Source organism: Mixophyes fleayi, chromosome 6, assembly GCF_038048845.1.
Source record: "Mixophyes fleayi isolate aMixFle1 chromosome 6, aMixFle1.hap1, whole genome shotgun sequence".
Lineage (NCBI taxonomy): Eukaryota > Metazoa > Chordata > Amphibia > Anura > Limnodynastidae > Mixophyes > Mixophyes fleayi.
The window spans coordinates 219624525-219644626 of NC_134407.1; the positions used below are offsets into that span (position 1 = coordinate 219624525).

General features: G+C 42.1%; 2 protein-coding genes and 1 pseudogene across 3 annotated transcripts in view; 1 reads left to right on the forward strand and 2 right to left on the reverse strand.

Moving 5' to 3' along the window:
* Window positions 1-20102, forward strand: part of LOC142159791 (uncharacterized) — a 1176369-nt gene that overhangs the window by 964662 nt on the left and 191605 nt on the right. The gene's annotated exons all lie outside the window — the stretch shown is intronic.
* Window positions 1-20102, reverse strand: part of LOC142160639 (uncharacterized) — an 81116-nt gene that overhangs the window by 20783 nt on the left and 40231 nt on the right. The gene's annotated exons all lie outside the window — the stretch shown is intronic.
* LOC142160641 (blastomere cadherin-like) lies at window positions 4708-14985 on the reverse strand (annotated as a pseudogene).

A 20102-nucleotide genomic window follows, 5' to 3' on the forward strand; every position in this document is an offset into this window, starting at 1 on the left:
AGACCAGGAGCACCAAACAGCTGCTGGCACCAGTCATGATGATAGTAATCCTTCTATGTCATCTGCTAAAGCCTATGCTAAAGTGCATGGTGTTTTTAAGTCAGGGAAACAAAAATGTAAAAAAAACACATTTTACCTTGGTAAAGAAAAAAACACCTGTAATCAAGGCAAAGTTAACTGCAGAAAAACATAAAAATGCCAACAGTGGAAAGGTAAGAATCAGGCTTTCGCATTTCTGTATGAGTGCAAGTTCTGCAACTGTCAGTGAGGCATCTTCTTGTAATGTCAGTCATGACGATGCAAGACCTTGTCATTCAGACTCCAAAAGTGATGCCAAAATACTTTTAAGTGTAAAAGCCAAGCTGGAAAAAAACAGTAAGGCAGAAGAAACTGTATGTACAGATATCAAAAATATCACAAATCCCTGAGGAGATTCTATTCACGAGTGCTATGTGTAAGCCTGACCTTTCTGATACTGTACTCATAAAGAAGCCTCGTTTCAGCACTTCTGCAGATGTGTGGACGAGCAGTCCAAGTGTAGCCGATAATACACAAATTGAGAATACCACTTTCGAATTGCAACAGGATGAGGGGGATATTTGTGTAGCTGATGACGGCGCTTATGAGGATGTTGAAGACAATGATGTTGTTTGTGCAAATCCTGCACCAGTGGAAGCAGTTCTTGCCAGTGAAAAGAAGAAGACCATTGTCATGCCTGGGCATAAGACCAAAAAATCCACCTCTTATGTGTGGAATAATTTTTACTCAAATCCTGACAACAGTTGTCTAGCCATTTCTAAAGCCAGAGTCAGTAGAGGTAGGGACCTTAACCATCTAGGAACCTCATCCATGTTACGCCATTTGAAGAGAGTTTATGGAAAGCTTTTGAGAAAATCTGAAATTTATGCTAAAAAAATAACAACAAGCAGTCCAGCATCAGCTACCTCCCTTCTCTCAGCTAGATCCCGGGACCTGCAATCTACACCCACAACACTGTCCTCATCAATATCCTCACTAGTGATTGAAATTAGTCCTGCATCCAACTTGCTAAGATGGCTCCTCCACTATCCAGGATTCCTCAGAAGAATTCTTTAACGTTAGTGCCCATGCTGGTGCTGCTGCTGGGGGTGGATCTTCATCCCAGAAGCAGACCAAGAAGAAGACTACTAGTAGTTTACAACAATTGACTGTTAAACAATCCTTTGCAAGAGGAAGCAAGTATGAAAGCTGTCACCCAGTCGCAAAGCGGATCACAGACGCCTTGGAGACTATGCTAGTATTAGATCTGCGTCCAATATCTACTATTAATGCAGCTGGTTTTGAGTGAGGTCTTGTGTCCACATTACCAAATTCCATCATGACACCATTTTACTAGAAAAGCTATTCCTCACCTCTACCAGAAGGTTCGTAATAATGTAATTATTGGGATACAAAATGCCATTCTCCCCACTGTACATTTAACCACAGATATGTGGACAAGCGGAACTGTGCAAATTAAAGATTATATCACTGTGACAGCCCACTGGGTTGGTGATTCACCTTCACCAGCAGGAACAGCAGCAGCATGTACCCAAAGATGTCAAATTTTTCAGAGGCAGGCTACTCTGTGTATCACCCGTTTCACTAAGAGGCATACAGCTGACAATCTGTTACAAAAACTAAGGGATGTTATTGATACATGGCTAATCCCACTTGGACTCTCCTCAGGAGATGTCATTTCTGATAACGCAACCAATATTGTGAGAGAATTACAGCTAGGTGAATTCATTCACATTCCCTGTTTTGCTCACACAATAAACTTGGTGGTGCAGAGCTTTTTGAAAAATGACAGAGTGATTTCCTTAATTAGACTTTTGGAAAAGCAGCTTGAGAAACTGAAGGAGAAGATGAGGATCCAAGAGTTATCAAAATCTTGAAATCGGATCACTAAATTTTGGCGACTGTGCTTGATCCTAAGTTTAAGAGCTATGTCTTCTCTTTGCTGCCAACTGACCTACATCTCAAGAGATGCAAGGAGCTCCTGGTGAACAAGATGACAGCTCAAGTGGTATGTGGCACAAAGGCATTTCCTCCTTCAGTTTCTCAGTCAACTGCTACTACGAAAGAAAACTTACCTTTCCCAAGAGACCCAGGGATGATGCAGATGACTCAGCACAACATTTTGACATCTGGTCTACTCTAAAAGAATTGACCAAAATTCATGACCCCACTGCCGTAACTCCACCTGATCCTACTATCAACATCCAAAAAATGGTGGAGGATTATTATTTTCATTTTTTTAACGGTATAAAGACAACAGTTTTATAACAAAGAACAACGTTGCTTGCCGAAGTAATGTAAACATGGATGTCTAAACAGACGTGTATATGTATTACTCAAACTTTCCATTTTGCTGCTGTTTCATCAGTATTGCAAAAATTGTTTGTAATCTGCACTCTACGTTAAAGGTACCTAGCTATATTTTAATTTTTGGGGGATTGGGGCCGATTCGAAGCTCAGTGATGACCTTGCATTTTACTGTCAATGGCTCTTTTTAGTGCATTGTCTGGAACAAGATCCAACAGACTCATGTCAGTGTGATCACAGCCAATTTTTGGACACCTGGTGGATTTACCCTTCTGAAGTTTGTCTTCAATCATCCTTTTAATTGCTTCTCTCCTCTCGTACTGTGACCACATACTTTGTTTTTCACTGGGTTCACCATCTCCAACAGTGTTATAGAACAAGTGAAATTCACAGTGCTCTGGGTGCCAGCGATCTCCTCGTCTTCATCTTACAAAGCTTAGTCTGCAGGGACCGGTGACACACCCATTTGTTTTCTCAGGTCTCTTAGCTGTTCTTTAAACTGGACATATTTATCGTCCTGCCTTAGGGACTACCCTGTATTATGCTTCTGGAGCGCAGTGTATCTCTCGTGTACAAGCTCTCTTAAATCCTGGATCTCATCTGGTGAGTCACGTTTTAACTTAAGTACGGTCTCCTCAAATGCATTTATATATTGGTTTAATATCTGTTCAATGAAGCATATTCCAACATAACAGATTCAATGCTGCCCACATGTTCTGTGTCACAGTCTGTCTGAAGCAGATGTCACTCCAGTTGTAATCCATTCCTGTGTCTACATAAGTTTGGCAGTTGTCCAGGGATGAGACGGCGGTATCCAGAGAGGAGAAGGAGATTAAAGATGCAGCACAAGCAGACGTGGTTTAATAATGTAAAGTTCATTGACAGCACTGTTGGTCTTAAGGCAGCTAAGCTATTGATAGCTTGTTTTGTGGGGGCCCAAACAAACCAAGAACTTCAGCCACAAAAGTGGCATTGCTTGTCACTGGAGTGCTTGGTTTTGGTGCGAGGGCCTAAGGACAATTCCATCTTGCACCACTTTTCTTTTCTGCCACTGCTGTGTGGCAATGTTTTCTAGATGTGCTATGAACTGCCGTGTGTTTGTGTCGTTGCTCTATCGCTTAGCATCCAGCCAGCTTTCTGCAGTCTTTGTCCGAAAGTGGATGAAAATAATATTGTGACCTGTGAGGTGGTAAAAATTGACTGGAAATTAGTGTTATTGAGGTTAATAACAATGTAGGAACAAAAAAAGAGCAAAATTATGTGATTTTAGCATATTTTAGCTGTTTCTAAAAAAATACAGATCCAGAATACGGTGTCAGTGAACATCTCTAATAATAACTATGCACTAGAGCAGTGGTTCCCAAACTTTCTCAGTTCGAGGCATCCTTAGGGTCACCATAATTTTTCCAAGGCATCCCTAAGCCAAAATAATTACCAGATACTCCCGTTTTTTAAGGAGTTGGGTCAAAATGACGTAAGATGTATTTAGGCCCCTTCATCATATCACTGCGCCTTCACCTTATCACTCTGTATCCCCTTCGCCAGCTCACACTGTGTCCCCCTCTTCGTCAGCTCACACTCTGTATCCCCCTCTTCATCAGCCCTCACTGTCCTCCCTTCTTCAGCGTCTCTCTGTCCCTCTTCTTCAGCGTCTCACTCTGCCCCCCCCCCTTCATCAGCTCTCACTGTCCCCCCCCTTCATCAGCTCTCACTGTCCCCCCCTTCACTCTCCATTCCTTTACTTACCTTCTTTTCTCATTTTCTGCTGTCTTCTTCCTGACGTCCTCTCTGCTGCTGCTCCTCACTGAGGCTGTCGGACTTGATGACGTCACGCCTGGCTGTCAGTGAGAACAGTGAGGAGGAGGATCTGACGCTGGATTGGTACGTTATTTTTTTCTTTTTCATTTTTTCTTCTTTTTTACGAAAGCGATCGCGGCACCTCTGTGACAGCGCTGCGCACAGTTTGGGAACGGCTGCACTAGAGCATGCTCCAACTGTGTTATAATAACAGGACACCATAGTCTGCTCCACATCTATTATAATAACAAGATACCAAAGCCTGCTCTAAATGTATTATATCAGGACACCAGAGGCTGCTGCAACTGTATTACACTAATTACACCTCAAACTGTGTTATAATAACAGGGCCCCAGTCAGTTGACACGTATTATACTCACAGGACACCAGAGTCTGCTCCCCCTGTATAATAATGTATAATAATAATAACATAATTACCTGGTGCGGACACAGCAGTCACCTCTCTGACTCCTCCTACTCTAAGGTCACCCGGAAGTTGCAGTGAAAGAAAGATCACTTCCGGTATGTAGAACACAGGCAGCGGAGGTCAGATGGAACGCACAGTCAGGAAGTCGGTGGAACGCACAGACCGGAAGTCATGTGGACCGCACACCCCGGAAGTCGGTTGGACCGCACAGTCAGGAAGTCGGTGGACCGCACATACCGGATGTCAGGTAACATCTTCCGGGTGAGAGGACGCAGTGACTGGCAGGTTATGTACCTACATAGATATAATGAGATATAACGATAAACATAACACAGGTAAAATAAAATAGGTGATGAATGAGGAGGATATAAGTATTATGAGGATTATACAGTAGGAATTACTGTGACTACCACAATATCTCTTAGATGCAGCTGCTGATTGTTACTTGGGACTAGGCTGCCTGTTACCTCCTGAGTGGAGGAGAGGAAAATTACTGTCACATATCTGTCAGTCATCAGCTGTAAGACATTACTTGTTCTGTACTGATATACGTCCTAAAGTACATTCACCTCTTCACTCTATCCTGAGGGATCAATGACATCCAAGTTATTTCCCCTCTGATATAACAAGACCACACCACAATGGCTGCACCCAGTAACATTTATGGTCCCCCTCCCCCTGCACTGAGATACATAGGATGACACAGCTGGGTGCTGGGAGGGAGATGTCTCCCAGTAGAAGAGGGCAGGGAGAGAGAAGGGTGTCTGTGAGTGCCACACACTGGGGGGTGAGGAGTGACAGGGTGTGATGGGGACACACAGAGTGTAAGGGGGTGTAGTGAAGAGCAGAATACAAACCTGAGGAACAAAGTAATGAGTGGCTCAGTACATAATGGGGCAGGGGGCATGTGAGAGAAAAGTTCTTTTGAAAGGTTACATGTGTGAAAAAGGCTGGTGGACAGGGGATGGCATGTGAGAGAAAAGCTAATGGGCAAAGGGCGACTTTTGAGAGAAAAACTGGTGGGCAGGAGGCAATTGAGTTAAAATCTGGTGGGAAGGGGGTGACTTGTGAGAAAAGCTGGTGATTAGGGGTGGCAAGGATGCATCTAAGGGGAAAACCAGTGCGAATGGGGTGACATGTGGTAGAAAAGCTGGTGGGTAGGGAGTGACTTTTGTGAGAAAAGCTGGTGAACATGGGGAAGTATGTGATAGAAAAGCTGTTGGGATTGGGTGGCATGTGATAGAAAAGCTGCTGGACAGTACGTGACTTATGAGAGAAAATCTGGTGGACAAGGGAACATGTGGGAGCTGATAGCCACCGACCCCCTGAGTGTGTTACTATCCCTCCCTGAGCAGGTAACTGCCTCCCTGGAGCTCAGAGCTCGTGACAGTTGTCATCTGAACATGTGACTGTCACCCTCCCCTCCTCTGAGGAGCACATGGAATTCGTCCCCTACAGAGAGCGTGACAATCCCACTCCTCATGGAACCCAGACCATGACTCTCCCCATCAATTGCCCGAACTGTCACAAGGAACTCAACACTCCTTCCAAATCGAGAGTCACACTCACTTTCTCTCCTAGGGGTATTAAATATGTAAAGCAATCACACAGAACCGGAATCTGCTTTACAATTGCAAATAACAGGGGTTTCTGGGAGTTTCAATCATGTATGTGTGGGTGTTGAATGTGAGATAAACAAGTCAAACAAGCAGCTATTTTATGATGTTTAAAATAAAATGTGTTCTGAAGTTAAATGCTGATATAAATTGCTTTTAATGTTTATTTTTAAATTTTATTTTGTTAGAAAATGCAAAATTTTTATTTCTCCTTTTTTTAGTCAATGTTTTACATGAAAATGATTTAACCGCACAATTAAAGAATTACAGTGTAACCAGTCAACTTGCTTGTGGTTTGAATCATACTGTTGTGTAATCTGACCACCTGTTAGTGCCGTTAAGACTGATTCACCTTCGTAAGTAAGATCCGTTGAGTGCGGCATATTGCATGAAATTGCTCAGTGCATGCTCAGAAACGGGCTTAAGTCAGTGAATGCAATGGCATCTGTATCTGACACACATATGACACTTGCAACTTGCACTTCCTTACGACTTGAAGGGCAGAACGGGGGCAGGAAGGGACAGATGCACATAGGCAATGTGCAGTAAGGGGGCACTGAGGTTGAGCTTACAGACCTTCATGTGATTCAAGCTCTGGGTATCTCTTAGGTTTGTGTTTTTCAGCCGTATCACTTGCACCAGGTACAGGGCAGGTGTAAGTGCAGACTGATAGTGATGACTACATGTATGTATGGCAGGACATGTGTGAAAGAGAAACTATAAACATATGTTTTATGTACAGTCTGCAGTGAGAACATCCTCGTTTATGTATTGTATGTAAAAATATATTAAAAAAGAGTTTTATGTAAAATGTAATTTTAATAATGATTATAGTATTAGGAGTTGTTAATGTATTTTATAGAATAGGTTTTTTTGCATGTGTTGTGGTGGGACTTTATATTGCACATATGCATGTGCCTATCCTGCACTGTGTTACGTCTGTCTGCGTACAGCAAGTAACGTATAGTCAGAGCTTACTTACATCCATATTCAATTCCAAATGTGCGATATTTTAAAACGCAAGTTGCGTTCACATTGCGTTCGAAGATGAATCGGGCCTTAAAGGTATAAAATATTTTTTCTATGTACTGTACCTTTTAGTACCTTGATTGCATCCTAGGTCCGTGTACACACTTGTCAATAACACTTTTTTAATTACATACTCAAGACTCTTTTTCTTCACTTAATTGTCCTATTATATGAGATAAACTTGTATAATTTTCTTATTATTTTCCACCTTTGGGGTTTGTTTGTTTTGTAAAAATGCCCTCTACAATACTAGTGCCTACCTCTCAATGTTTACTGAATGCAGCTAGGCTCTATACTTACTATTAATGGATGGGGATCTCTAATGGAGGGCTTCAGTACAATGTTGTATGGTGTGAGGACGGATCATATTCTAGCAGGTGTATGATTAGACAAGTAACTGTTGTCCGGTCTATCCATGTGTCCTTTTCCCCACTAATAGTAACTACAGAATCCAGCGGCATCAAGCAAAGGATGTAGGTACCAAGGGAGGATCCCTACTAATAGTTTGGGGGAAATGGCAGAACCCTAAAATCTCCCAACGGTGGAAAACTGAATCAAAGGTCAAGTTTAAACTTACACCTCCTCAGCTGCCTAGCAGTACTGTGCAGATGAATTATATCCAGTTATCCAACTTATGTCAGGTGATTCCCTAGGTGTCTGACTGCTGTTGCTTGGGATGTACTTACAATTAAAATCTGCGCAGATAAGACGTAACCCAAATAAAAGTACAGCAATAATCATGGTAATATTTATATCAGAGCACTGCATGTTTATATTTAGTGAGGACTGTCCAAAAGGGAAAGACTGGTGTGAGTTTATAGTACATGTAATATACGTATAGGGGCTGATGCAGAGGAGGCTGCAAAATGGGGGCGTAAATCACTGTTAATAAAAGAGCACAGAAAACGAGCGTATTTCCGCCCATATGCAGAGATACGTCTGCCTCTGCACCATATGCATCTGGTTTGTTATATGTCATCATATCAGTGAGTATTTCCAGCTGCTCTCTATAGTCCTAACAGGCTTATATACAGGTTTGGTAGGTCTGCATGAGCCACATGTTTGTAAACACACCTTTACTGTACTCGGCCAATGTTGGAACGAGGACATACGTTGTACATAAAGGGCCTGATTCATCAAGGAAAGGAAAACAAAAAATGAGTAACTTTTGACCTTGGCAAAACCATGTTGCATTGGAGGGGGGAGGGAGGTAAATTTAAAATCTGGGGACAGATTTATAATTGGGATATGGCATGTCCTAGATCAACTTTAAATGTCAGTGTAAAAATAAAGCTATGAAATATCTGTGTGCTACATGACAAAACAGGCAGTATTTTCCTTATGTGCAAAATAATAAACTCGTTTGCAACCCTAGCATTGCAACATGGTTTTGTCAAAGTTTAAAGGTACTCATTTTTTTCCTTTTCTTTCCTTAATGAATCAGGCCCATAATGTACATATACCTTACATAACATACAAAATAGGACTAAGCAGCAACTTGACTTCTCTGTTAGCAATCATTACCAAGTCCTGATTATAATCATTCCTCTTCCTGTCACTGGTCCCTAGAATTACAATTTCTGTTTCCTGTCCATTTCCAGTGTCCCAACCAACATGGTCGCAGAGTCACTACCCTAGTTGAGACCGCACATGCGCACAGTCATTGGTGTAGCCAGGAAAGAGGTGGGGCATCCACTGATGTGTTTAACCCCTTGGTGGATTGTGTGCTTTAGTCCCACTGTCCAGTGGAAAGCTGATGGAGGGAAAAAAATGAAAACTATAATTGTGATGTGTGGTTGGATCTACCTTTCCCCACATGGAAATAAGAGAAAATAACGTATTGTCTAAATGTATTTTTCATATTGTTGCTGAGCACCTGATAATATTGTAAATGGAGTTAGTGTATTATATGCTACAGTCGATATTGAGAGACTTTATGTGTAACATTGTATAGACAGGTAATCCCATGCTAATTGAGCATTTAATTTGAAGCCAGGATGCTGTTAGCTTGACCACCAACTCTTTGTTTGAATGCAAACCCGGGGGTCCCTGTATGTCTTTGTTAGTAATAATAGTGAAGCCATCTGTGACAGAATGGACCACCTATGCCACCTTGTCTGTTGTTGCTGGGAATAGGTTGGGCTTACTATGCCACTGTTCCCTTTCTTTATCCCAAATGCCCCTTCTAAGTAGGAGGGGCTTAAGCTGCTGCCACCACTGGACTCTTTAACGGCATCCAGAACTATGTTCCTTCTGGGTAACTGTTGCTGCTAGGGTACCCCCTTGCTGGTGCACCCGAGCTGGTACCCCTCACCTCTTCCTGTAGATCAGGGTTGCTGTGGATGGATCTTCCCTGGCTTATCACACTGACCAGAGCTCCTGGGTAGCGGCCAGAGCAGTGGTACTGGAAAGCTGGGTCCAAACCTGAGAACAGCCGGAAATGGATTAGATTTGAGTCTAATCTATAGGTCACAGAAAATTACCGCAGAGAATAAGTTGTCAAAGCAGGATATTGAAGCTAGTGATGTTTAGTAGCTCCAGTGTCCTGATAAGGACAGTTCACACAGGTTGAAGGTACCAGTGATCAGAAAGTCAGATGGAACAATGATGATACATTTCAGTACAAACCAGTGCTGTTTTATACAGTTTTGGACACAGCCTAGCAGGGGGTAAGCCAGCCCCCTGAACTCTTTTGCTGGCCCCAAAAAGTCTGAGTTTTTTTTAGAATCAGGATACAATATGTTGCCCAAAACATGGATTTAAGTGTAATTTATACTTAACAATATTTACACTTATCTGTGATATCCTAAATCATGTGCTGTTTACAATGTTCAGACAGGTTCTAACACTCTGGACAAAAGGCCACTCAGGAACACCAGTAACGACCTCCTGTGATGCATTTAGACTAGAGATCTTCACTGACACCGTGTTTTGGTTTTGATTTTGGATCTGGATTAACTTTGTGTTTTGGTTTTGGCAAAACCGCCCTCGCGTGTTTTGGTTTTTGATCCCTATTTTTTTCTAAACGCCCTATTTTTTTTTCTAAAATCACATAATTTGACTCTTTTTTGTTCCTACATTATTATTAACCTTAATAACATTAATATCCAGTTATTTCCAGTCAATTTTTGTCAGGCGACAAGAACACTGCTTCCCCTCCTGTTTCTGTGTGAGCAATGTCACTGGAGAATGGAGAGTGACAAGAACACTGCTAACCCTGTTTCTGTGTGAGCAATGGCGCTGGATCTCCTGGGGAGGAAGGTACTTATGGAATCCAAAACCCGTGAAATCCAACAACGCAACAATGACGTTTTGCCTCGATTCAGATCCGAGGACTCGCCAAAGTACAGAGCCGGCTCGTGAGCCTACTCGGATCCCCTAAGTTTGGGTGAGCATTTCTAATTTAGACTAAAAAGGACATGTTGGTTACTCACATGAATAGACTTAATTAGCCTCAATGAGGACTTGCTCTCAAAGCTACACAACAGACTCCTCAAACGAATGCTCATTGCTTCAGACATATATCTCAGAAATTAATGCAATTCCTACACAGTATAACACAATATAATAAAATAAGTACATTTCTAATACACAGTATCAAGAATCAATACATCATCATCATCATCATTTTTTTATATAGCGCCAACATATTCCGTAGCGCTTTACAATTGGGGACAAACATAGTAAACTAATAAACAAACTGGGTAAAACAGACAAAGAGGTGAAAAGGCCCTGCTCGCAAGCTTACAATCTATTGGACAATGGGAGTTTGACACATGAGGTTAAGTCTACATTTGCAGTCGGCCCAGCCAGACTGCAAAGGTAAAAGTGACTCATAAGCTAAATGATCCTGTCACACAACAATGTTGGTCAAGGGGTAGTTGTATAACAGGTGGTAATAGGGTAGTGTAGTGAGGTTAAGAGGGTGGTTGAGGAATATTATAAGCTTGTCTGAAGAGGTGGGTTTTCAGAGAATGCTTGAAAGCTTGTAGACTAGAGGAAAGTCTTATTGTGCGAGGGAGAGAATTCCATAGAGTGGGTGCAGCCCGGAAAAAGTCCTGTAACCGGGAATGGGAGGATGTAATGAGTGTGGATGAGAGACGCAGATCTTGTGCAGAACGGAGTTGCCGAGTTGGGAGATATTTTGGGACAAGAGAGGAGATGTATGTTGGTGCAGCTTTGTTGATGGCCTTGTAGGTTAGTAAGAGTATTTTATATTGGATTCGGTAGAAAACAGGCAACCAATGTAGAGACATACAGAGTGATTCAACAGAGGAATAATGATTTGCAAGGAAAATCAATCTTGCCGCAACATGCAAAATAGATTGTAGGGGTTTGAGTCTGTTTTTGGGAAGGCCAGTAAGGAGGGAATTGCAATAGTCAATGCGGGAGATGATAAGTGCATGAATTAACTTTTTTGCAGTGTCTTGTGTGAGAAATGTGTGAATTCTGGAAATGTTTTTGAGATGTATGTAACATGATTTAGATATAGAGTCAATGTGGGGAACAAAGGTTTTCAACTATATAAATTGACACACTGTGCTAATAATGTAAATATATTATTACAATAAGTTATGTATAGGTGATCCAGCCACACCATCCCATTGAGGAAACATACAGATTTGGGAATCCCAGGTTAATGTAAAATGTATTTACATCCAATTATAGATAATGCATTAATTCCTGTGACTAGCGCTACCCACTGATGCATTAATTAATATAAATATGTAATATCTGTTAAAGTTTAATAATTGGATGAAAGTGGTAATCAGCAATTTCTGTACACAAATATTGTTTGCAATGTAATTAATCCGCAATCTAACAGTTATCTTGGCAAATAACAACATGCAAGTAAGTTATTTATTTCATTTAATATAAAATATAATGTGGTGAAAAAGCTAATTAATGTTTCCAACATAATAATTGCATCAAGTTTGGTATAATTCTGTTCACAATCGCAAGAGAACATTTCTGGTAGTATTTATGAAGCGTACGCACATTGCGAACGCTAGTTATAGCTAATATTACTTTTCATACAAGAAATAGCAAATCCAGAAAGGTCATAAAAGAACCAGTTTATACAAGTTCATGGGCAGAGCCTGAAGAAAGGACACTTGGCCACACATGAAACAATGACCAAAGGAATCAAGCAATGGGTCGTCAAGTTCTTGGAAGGTCATGGCCCATCGACCTATGAATGTGGACCTTAATACCGTGACTGTAATCTTTGTGATGTCACTGCTTTTTACAACTGTACAGTGTATGAATTGTTTGCCTCTGGCTTTGGAAACCAGAGCGTTCTTATTGAAGCTTGTGTTGGTGTCAACAGGCGCAAGCGTATGCATACCAAAGTTTTCCCTGTAATAGTTTGCGGATAAAACCTTTGTGATCGCATTGGAGAATATTTTATATGATACATACAAACGTTTCAGCTGGGGGCTCTGAGCGTACTCCACATTACTCTAGAACTCGCAGACCTACGGATTTCGGTTTATCAGCAAAGTATAAACCGATCCCTGCGCTCTGCTACTGACCATCGCCTCTCTTCCACTCTCATTACCACTTCCCACTCCAGAATCCAAGACTTCTCCCGAGCTGCCCCCCTACACTGGAATGACCTCCCTCGCTCCATCCGTTTCGCTCCCAATCTGTGCTCCTTTAAACGAGCACTTAAAACTCACCTGTTCCTTAAAGCCTACCAATCATCCACCTAACCCCTCACCTACTCTGCTCGCTCTTCCCTACCGCTCCCTCTCGTGTCTGTTTCGTCCACCCTCCCTTAGGATGTAAGCTCGTTTGAGCAGGGCACTTCTTCCCTCATGTCTCCACACCTGTTCTTCTGCTCCGTTCTTACTCCATTTGTCTGTCCCGGAGTTTCTGAAGCATTGGTACTTTCTGTTTACTGTTCTGTGCTGTTTAACCCTGTATGGTTTACTGTTTGTACTATGTACGGCGCTGCGGACACCTTGTGGCGCCTAACAAATAAATGATAATAATAATAATAATAATAATAAAAGAAGGTAAAAAAGCATATCGTTCTATACTTTTAATTTACATACTGTGTTTATAAGTCAAATTCCTGCAGAAGTGAGTGAACCTGGAGGGACAAAGGTATTATTATTTATTTAGAAGGTGTCACAGGTTCTATAGTGCCGGATACAGAAGTAAGTAACAAATAGATGGGGAAATACACATAAGTAGCACAGATGAGTGTGAGTAGTGCTATGGTGACTCACATGGAGTGCAGCAAAACACAAGACAGTACGTACAAGGAAGTCAGACAACGTACAGACATGGGACAATATGTAGAGAGGACCCTGCCCATGAGAGCTTACATTCTAGACGAAGGGTGGTAAGAGACAGTAGGACTAGCTAGGAAAGAATAGAGATGGCAGATGAAGGAAGAGGAGGTGATGGATAAGATGGTCAGGAGATGGTGGGATAGGCGAGCTTGAAATTTGAGTGAGCGTTTGAAGGGAAAGTCTAATGAGACAGGGTAGGGAGTTCCAAAGAATGGGGGAAGCATGGCAGAAGTCTTGGAGGCGAGCATGGGAGGAGGTAATGAGAGGTGAATTACGGTGGAGCTCAGAGGCGAATCGGAGTTATGGTGGGCTTCTTTGGTCAAACAATTCCAGTTCTCAGGGCTTTGGCTTGCTAGCTTCATTGAAGTAGTTTGGACACTGATTGCACAACGACAAAAAGAAGGACTGGGTAAGAAACCGGAAGAAGCAAATCAAATGCCACGCAAGATAATCTAAGGCAATCATTCTACAGTCAGGTAAAACAAAAAACACAAAATTGCATTGCATAAGGCGATGCGGTAGAAGTTATAGTTTGGACAGCAGCCGTCTCCACCAGCAAACTAGTCATCACCCCCATACCTGCCAACTTCAGTAAGCGAGGTCCTCAGTCGTTCAGACAGTTATTGCCCTGGACGCCGTCAGAACTGGAGGAGTTCAGGGAACTGACGGAAGTCGTTTCTGACCCACTACCTTCATAATCAAACACGAGGAGAGAGTCATACCATGGTGCAGTCGGGTCGTTGTCAGTAGCATGGAGGTTCTCTTCGACGAAGTTCCCAATTTCATCAGGTTTTGAGTGCAGGGGTCTGTACTGGGGTGCGGGCATTAGTGTGGGGACTACATCATTCCTCATGACATCAGGGCGGGCATCTAGGTCTTCCTCTCCACCACTCTCTTCATTATAATAAAATATGTTGTCATCCTCTGGGAGATCAGTGGTTCTTTGACTACCCTCTTACTCTTACTCTTCAAGAACGGTAACATGATCAGGATAAGGATTAGCAAAACCAAGATGGATCCCAAAATCACGAGGATAATTGGCAGATCAAAACCAGCAACATTCTTTCCTTGACAGCTGACTGCACTGCCCTCACAGTTGCACAATGTTGCTTTCGCACTGTGTCCTGAGACCGATTGTGAGCATCAAACAAGCTAAAGTGAAATTCTTTTCCGTAGTCCTATTTTGCGATTGCCATGCACAGCGTTTATTTGTCTAAATAGCACATATTACATTTGTATACTGCCCAGATTTAAATATAGATATATATGAGAGATTCTGTTTTGTTATAAGTAGTAAGTAAATTGTTAAACATTTCTAGGAAAGAAAGATGCCAACAATAGGAAATTTTACATAGCAAAGTATGTTTGTTATAGTGTGTGGTGTGAAGCGAAGAGAATAGTCCAGTTTTATTTAGTTTTATTTATCCAGTTAGTATTTTAGTCCAGCGCAGTGGAGAATACTTTCCATGTTGTGCAAGGTGATGAAACGATTCGAAATAGTCACCTGTGAACTGAGTTCAGACACTGCTAGCTTGAGCAAAGTGATTCCCTTAATTAGACTTTTGAAAAAGCACCTTGAAAAATTAAAGGAGGAAATGAACCAAAGAAATTATGCTAAGTATGTCGGACTTGTAGGTGAAGTACTTTAATTGCTTCGCCATGATCGAAGAGGTATCAACTTCTGAAAATCGTATCACGTATCACTACATTTTGGCGACTATGCTTGATCCTAGGTTTAAGAGCTATGTCTTCTCTTCATTTCCCACTGTCCCAGATCACAAGAGATGCAATGAGCTCCTGCTGAGCAAGTTGACAGCTGAAGTGGTAACTGAAACGACTGCATCCCCTCCTTCAGTTAGTATTGTGTGAGGATGATGTACATACTGATAAGGGTGAGGATGATGACAGTGTAGCTTGCAGGTCCTGGAATCTAGCTGAGAGAAGGAAGCTTATTTGGGTAAAATGATATGTTGGCAATTTTATGTTTTTCTAGAGTAAAGTTTCACCTTTATTAAAGATGTGTTTTTTCTTTGAAAAGGTAAAAGCTTTTTTTTTTTTTTACATTTTTCTTTTTGACATTTATGTTACAGAGACTTCTGTAATGGTGGTTTCCTGCGGGGATGAATTAATATTGTGTTAGGATGATGTACATACTGATGAGAGTGAGAAAGAGGCTGAAGATGATGACAACATCTTGCCACAACACTGTTACCTTAGCTGCCTTAAGCCAATTGTTACCTTGTTTTGTGGGGGACCCAAACAAACCAAGCACTTCAGCCACAAAAGTGGCACTCCTTGTCACTGAAGTGCTTGGTTTGTTAAAGTGTGCATGTCCTTTTTAAGATCCATTATAATTCCCAAGGACAATTCCATCTTGCACCACTTTTCCTTTCAGCTACCGCTGTGTGCCAATGTTACCTACATGTGCTATAAGTGCTGAAGTTTGTTTTCAATCATCCTTTCAATTGCTTCTCTCTCGAACGTGTGGCCACATACTTTGTTTTTCACTGGATTCACTATCTCCAACTGTGTTATAGGAGTGCTCTGGGTGATGGCGATCTCCTCGTCTTCATCTTCCAAAACTTTCCTTGCAGGGGCCGGTGACACACCCATTTTTTTTTTCAGGTCTCTTAGCTGTTCTTTAAACTGGACATATTTATCGTCCTGTCCCTGGGCCTGCTCTGTATTGTTCTTCTGAAGCACAGTGTATCTATTGTGTATAAGTTCTCTTATATCCGGGAACTCATCCGGTGGGTCACATTTTAACTTAAGTACGGTCTCCTCAACTGCATCTATATATTGGTTTAAATTTCTGTTCAATGCAGCGTATTCCAACATGACAGATTCCATGCTGCCCACATGTTCCGTGGCACAGTCTGCCTGAAGCAGATGTAATGCCACTCCAGTTGTAATATCCATCCTGTGTCTACATTAGTTTGTCAGTTCTTCAGGGAGGAGAGAAAAGTGTCCACAGAGAAGGAGATTAAAGATGCAGCACAAGCAGACATGGTTTAATCATGTAAAGTTCATTGACAGCACTGTTGGGCTTAAGGAAGCTAAGCTATTGTTAGCTTGTTTTGTGGGGGCCCAAACAAACCAAGCACTTGCTTTGTTAAACTGTAAATGTCCTTTTCAATATCTTACATAAGGGTGGGTGGGAGGGCCCAAGGACAAATCCATCTTGCACTACTTTTCTTTTCTGCCACTGCTGTGTGGCAATGTTTCCTAGATGTACTATGAACTGCCGTGTGGTTGTGTCGTTGCTCTGTATCCAGCCACCTCGCTGCAGTCTTTGTCCAAAAGTGGATGAAAATAATATTGTGACCTGTGAGGTGGTCAAAATTGGCTGGAAATGAATGTTATTGAGGTTAATAATAATGTTGACACAATAAAAGAGAAAAATCATGTGATTTTAGCATAGTTTAGTAGTTTTTCTAAAAAATACAGATCCAAAACCAAAACACGTGAGGGCGGTTTTGCCAAAACCAAAAAACGAACTTAATCCAGATCCAAAACATGGGGGTCAGTGAATCTCTCTAGAAATAATGCCCTAATGCATAGTTGCCTCACTTAGATCCAAAGTTGGAAACTGCTAGGTTAACATGTGCGAAGGCAGTTAAAGGGTTGCTGCTTTAGCAATAGCACTAATAGTGATAGGGTTAATGTAATCTCCATAATAAGGTGCATTACTTGTAAAAACTCCTTTTTTGTGTAAAGGAGATGCTTTACACACACATCTACATGTGTGTAGATGTGAATATACACATTCACTTCTACATGAGATTACATGAAACCTATCATCTCTGAAGGAGTTTGGCATTACAGCCCTCTTCAGATGTGTTAAGTTGCACAGTGAAATGTTTGGTCCTTATATGGTCACTGAGTGGAGATAAGCTGAGGGGTATAAATTTGTTGTTCTGCTGTGTCTGAGTGAGGATTCACAACACTAGCTCCAGATGAAAGCTGTTCAATAACTATTCACTACGATAGCTACAAACACCTTCTCAACACACTGATAGGACCAGCAATCTAGTTAGTCTCCTCACCTGGATCACTGTAGTTTTATTTACTCTGCAATCAGCCCTTCAGTGAAAAGGTCAAGTCAATCAGCACAATTTATCTCATCTGTTTCTAGCCTTTATAAAGTCCCTCAGTTCTACAAAACCTTGGCACAAGCAGTTTTATTTTGAATTTCCCTGCTTATGTTTTTAAGAAAATTTGCTGACTGGAATGTAAAAAGTAGAATAGCATTGTTCATTACTATTCTACCTCTTCCAACCCGTTGACTTCAACTTGTACCTAACTACCAGTCCTCACAGGAGTAAGAGGCTTGACCGGATGTAGTGTGTCTCTTACAGCTACCCCAGCCTAAGGTTGTTTCATGGGAGCTACCAGCACTGTGGCATTCTGTTCAGCTGTACTATCTTTGGTGAATGGTCGCTCTATTGTAATAATTGAAAAATGCTTAAAGAAAGAGAGAATATCCAGACATCAGTATACATTATGTAAAATTTATTATCTTTTATTTATAAGGCGCCTCAAAAGGTCTGCAGCATGACATATACAGAAAGCAGTGATCCATAACACATTACATGATACAGGAGGAATGAATATACAGGTAACGCAGATCAAATTATTTACAGGACAGTGAGTGAGAATGATGGTAATGACCAGTGTGAAGTAGGTTAGGGAAGCGGTCTAAGAGGTTCAGAGGGTGATGGAATATTAGGAGGACACAAGGAAAGAGGGCCCTGCTTGTGATAGCTTACATCCTAAAGGAAAAGGGGAAGACACAAAGAGTGGTATTAACTGGGGGAGTGGGGATGAAAGTTAGGAGGAAAGATGTTAGGCTTGAATAAGAGCACACTTGAGGCCTTTGAGAGTTGAGGCTAACCTGATGGGGGGTGTGGGTGTTCATTCCACAGTTGGGGAGCAGTCCAGCAAAGTCCTGGAGGAGGGAGTGGGAAGAGGTAATCAGTAGTGTGGCGCTGGTCATTGGAGGAGCTGAGGAGGCGGCAAGGACTGTATGTAGTGATGAGGGGGAGGATTGATTGAGAGCTTTGAAAATTAGGCTGAGGAGCTTAAATTTAATTTTGTAGGCCATGGGGAGCCAATGTACTGATTGATGGAGGGGGACAGCAGAGTCGGGAGAGAAAAAGAAGGTGGGCAGCAGCATTGAGGATAGACTTAGGAAGAGCAAGTTGACAGTCAGATAGGCCAGAGAAAAGGAGATTACAGTAATCAAGATGAGAGATTACAAGAGTGAAAAAGAGTTTTGGCTTCCGAGTTGAGATAGGGCCGTATCTTGGATATATTCCGGAGGTGAAGTAGCAGGATTTGGAGAGGGACAGAATGTGAGGTTTGAAGGAGAGGGAGGAGTCCAAGGCATCGGACTTGAGGACAGAAAGGAGGGTAGTATTCCTAACAGGGTGGGGAGGTGGGAGATGATTACTTCAGTTTTGAAAATATTGAGTTTAAGAAAATGCTGGGACATCAAAGATGGGATTGCAGAGAAACAACAGGAGACATGACACTAAAGGGAAGAGACGAGGTCAGGGGACGAAAGATAGATTTGGGTATCATCAGCATAGAGGTGGTACTGGAGGCCAAATGAGTAGATTAAGATACCAAGGGAGGAGGTATAGTGGGAAAACAGCAGGAGGTCAAGAACGGAAACTCCGACAGGTAAGGAAAGAGGAGGGGGATGTGGAATCATGTAGAGACTGGAAAGGATCGGTTGGTGTGGTAAGAGAAAAACCAGGAGAAGACAGTGTTACAGAGACCTATAGATTTGAGAACTTGCAAAAAAAGGGAATGGTCAACGGTATTGAAGGCAGCAGAGAGATCAAGAAAGATAAGAGGGGAGGTTTCCTTTAGATATATAGAAGAAAAGGTCATTAGTGACCTTAGTGAGTGTAATTTCAGTGGAGTGGAGAAAGAGAAAACCAGATTGGAATGGGTCAAGGAGTGAGCGAGAAGAGAAAAAGGAGGCGAGACGGTTGTAGACAATCCATTCGAGAAGTTTGGAGGCAAAAGGAAGAAGGGGGATAGGTCAGTAATTGGAGAAAGAGGCAGGGACATGAGATGGTGTTTTTGAGTATAGGGGAGACTAGAGCATGTTTAAAGGTGAGGAAGATTCCAGAGGAGAGGGAAAGGTTGAGGATGTGGGCAAAGTGGGAGCAGGCCTCAAAAGAGTGGGAGCAGAGAAGTTGGGAGGGATGGGGTCAGGTAGAGGAGGGTGAGGAGGAAAGAAGGGTGCAGACTTCATCTACAGATACTGAAGCAAAGGAAGTGGGAGTGACAATGGGTAGGAGGGGAAAGGGCTAATGTCCACAAGTGAAGGAAGTATACATGAGTGCGCAACTTTCTCCAGAGCCGTTCTGCACTACGGGAGCATTTTTGAAGATAGCGGGTACATTTGGATTGCCACGGTGGAGACGAGGACCAATGAAGCTTGATGGTGGCAACAAGGGCAACAGAGTCAAGTGCAGTGGTAAGGGTGTGATTATAGAAGGAGACAGACTTATCAGGGTAAGAAAGAGTGGTGATGGGGTAGAGGAGTGTGACGAGGAAGGATGATAACGT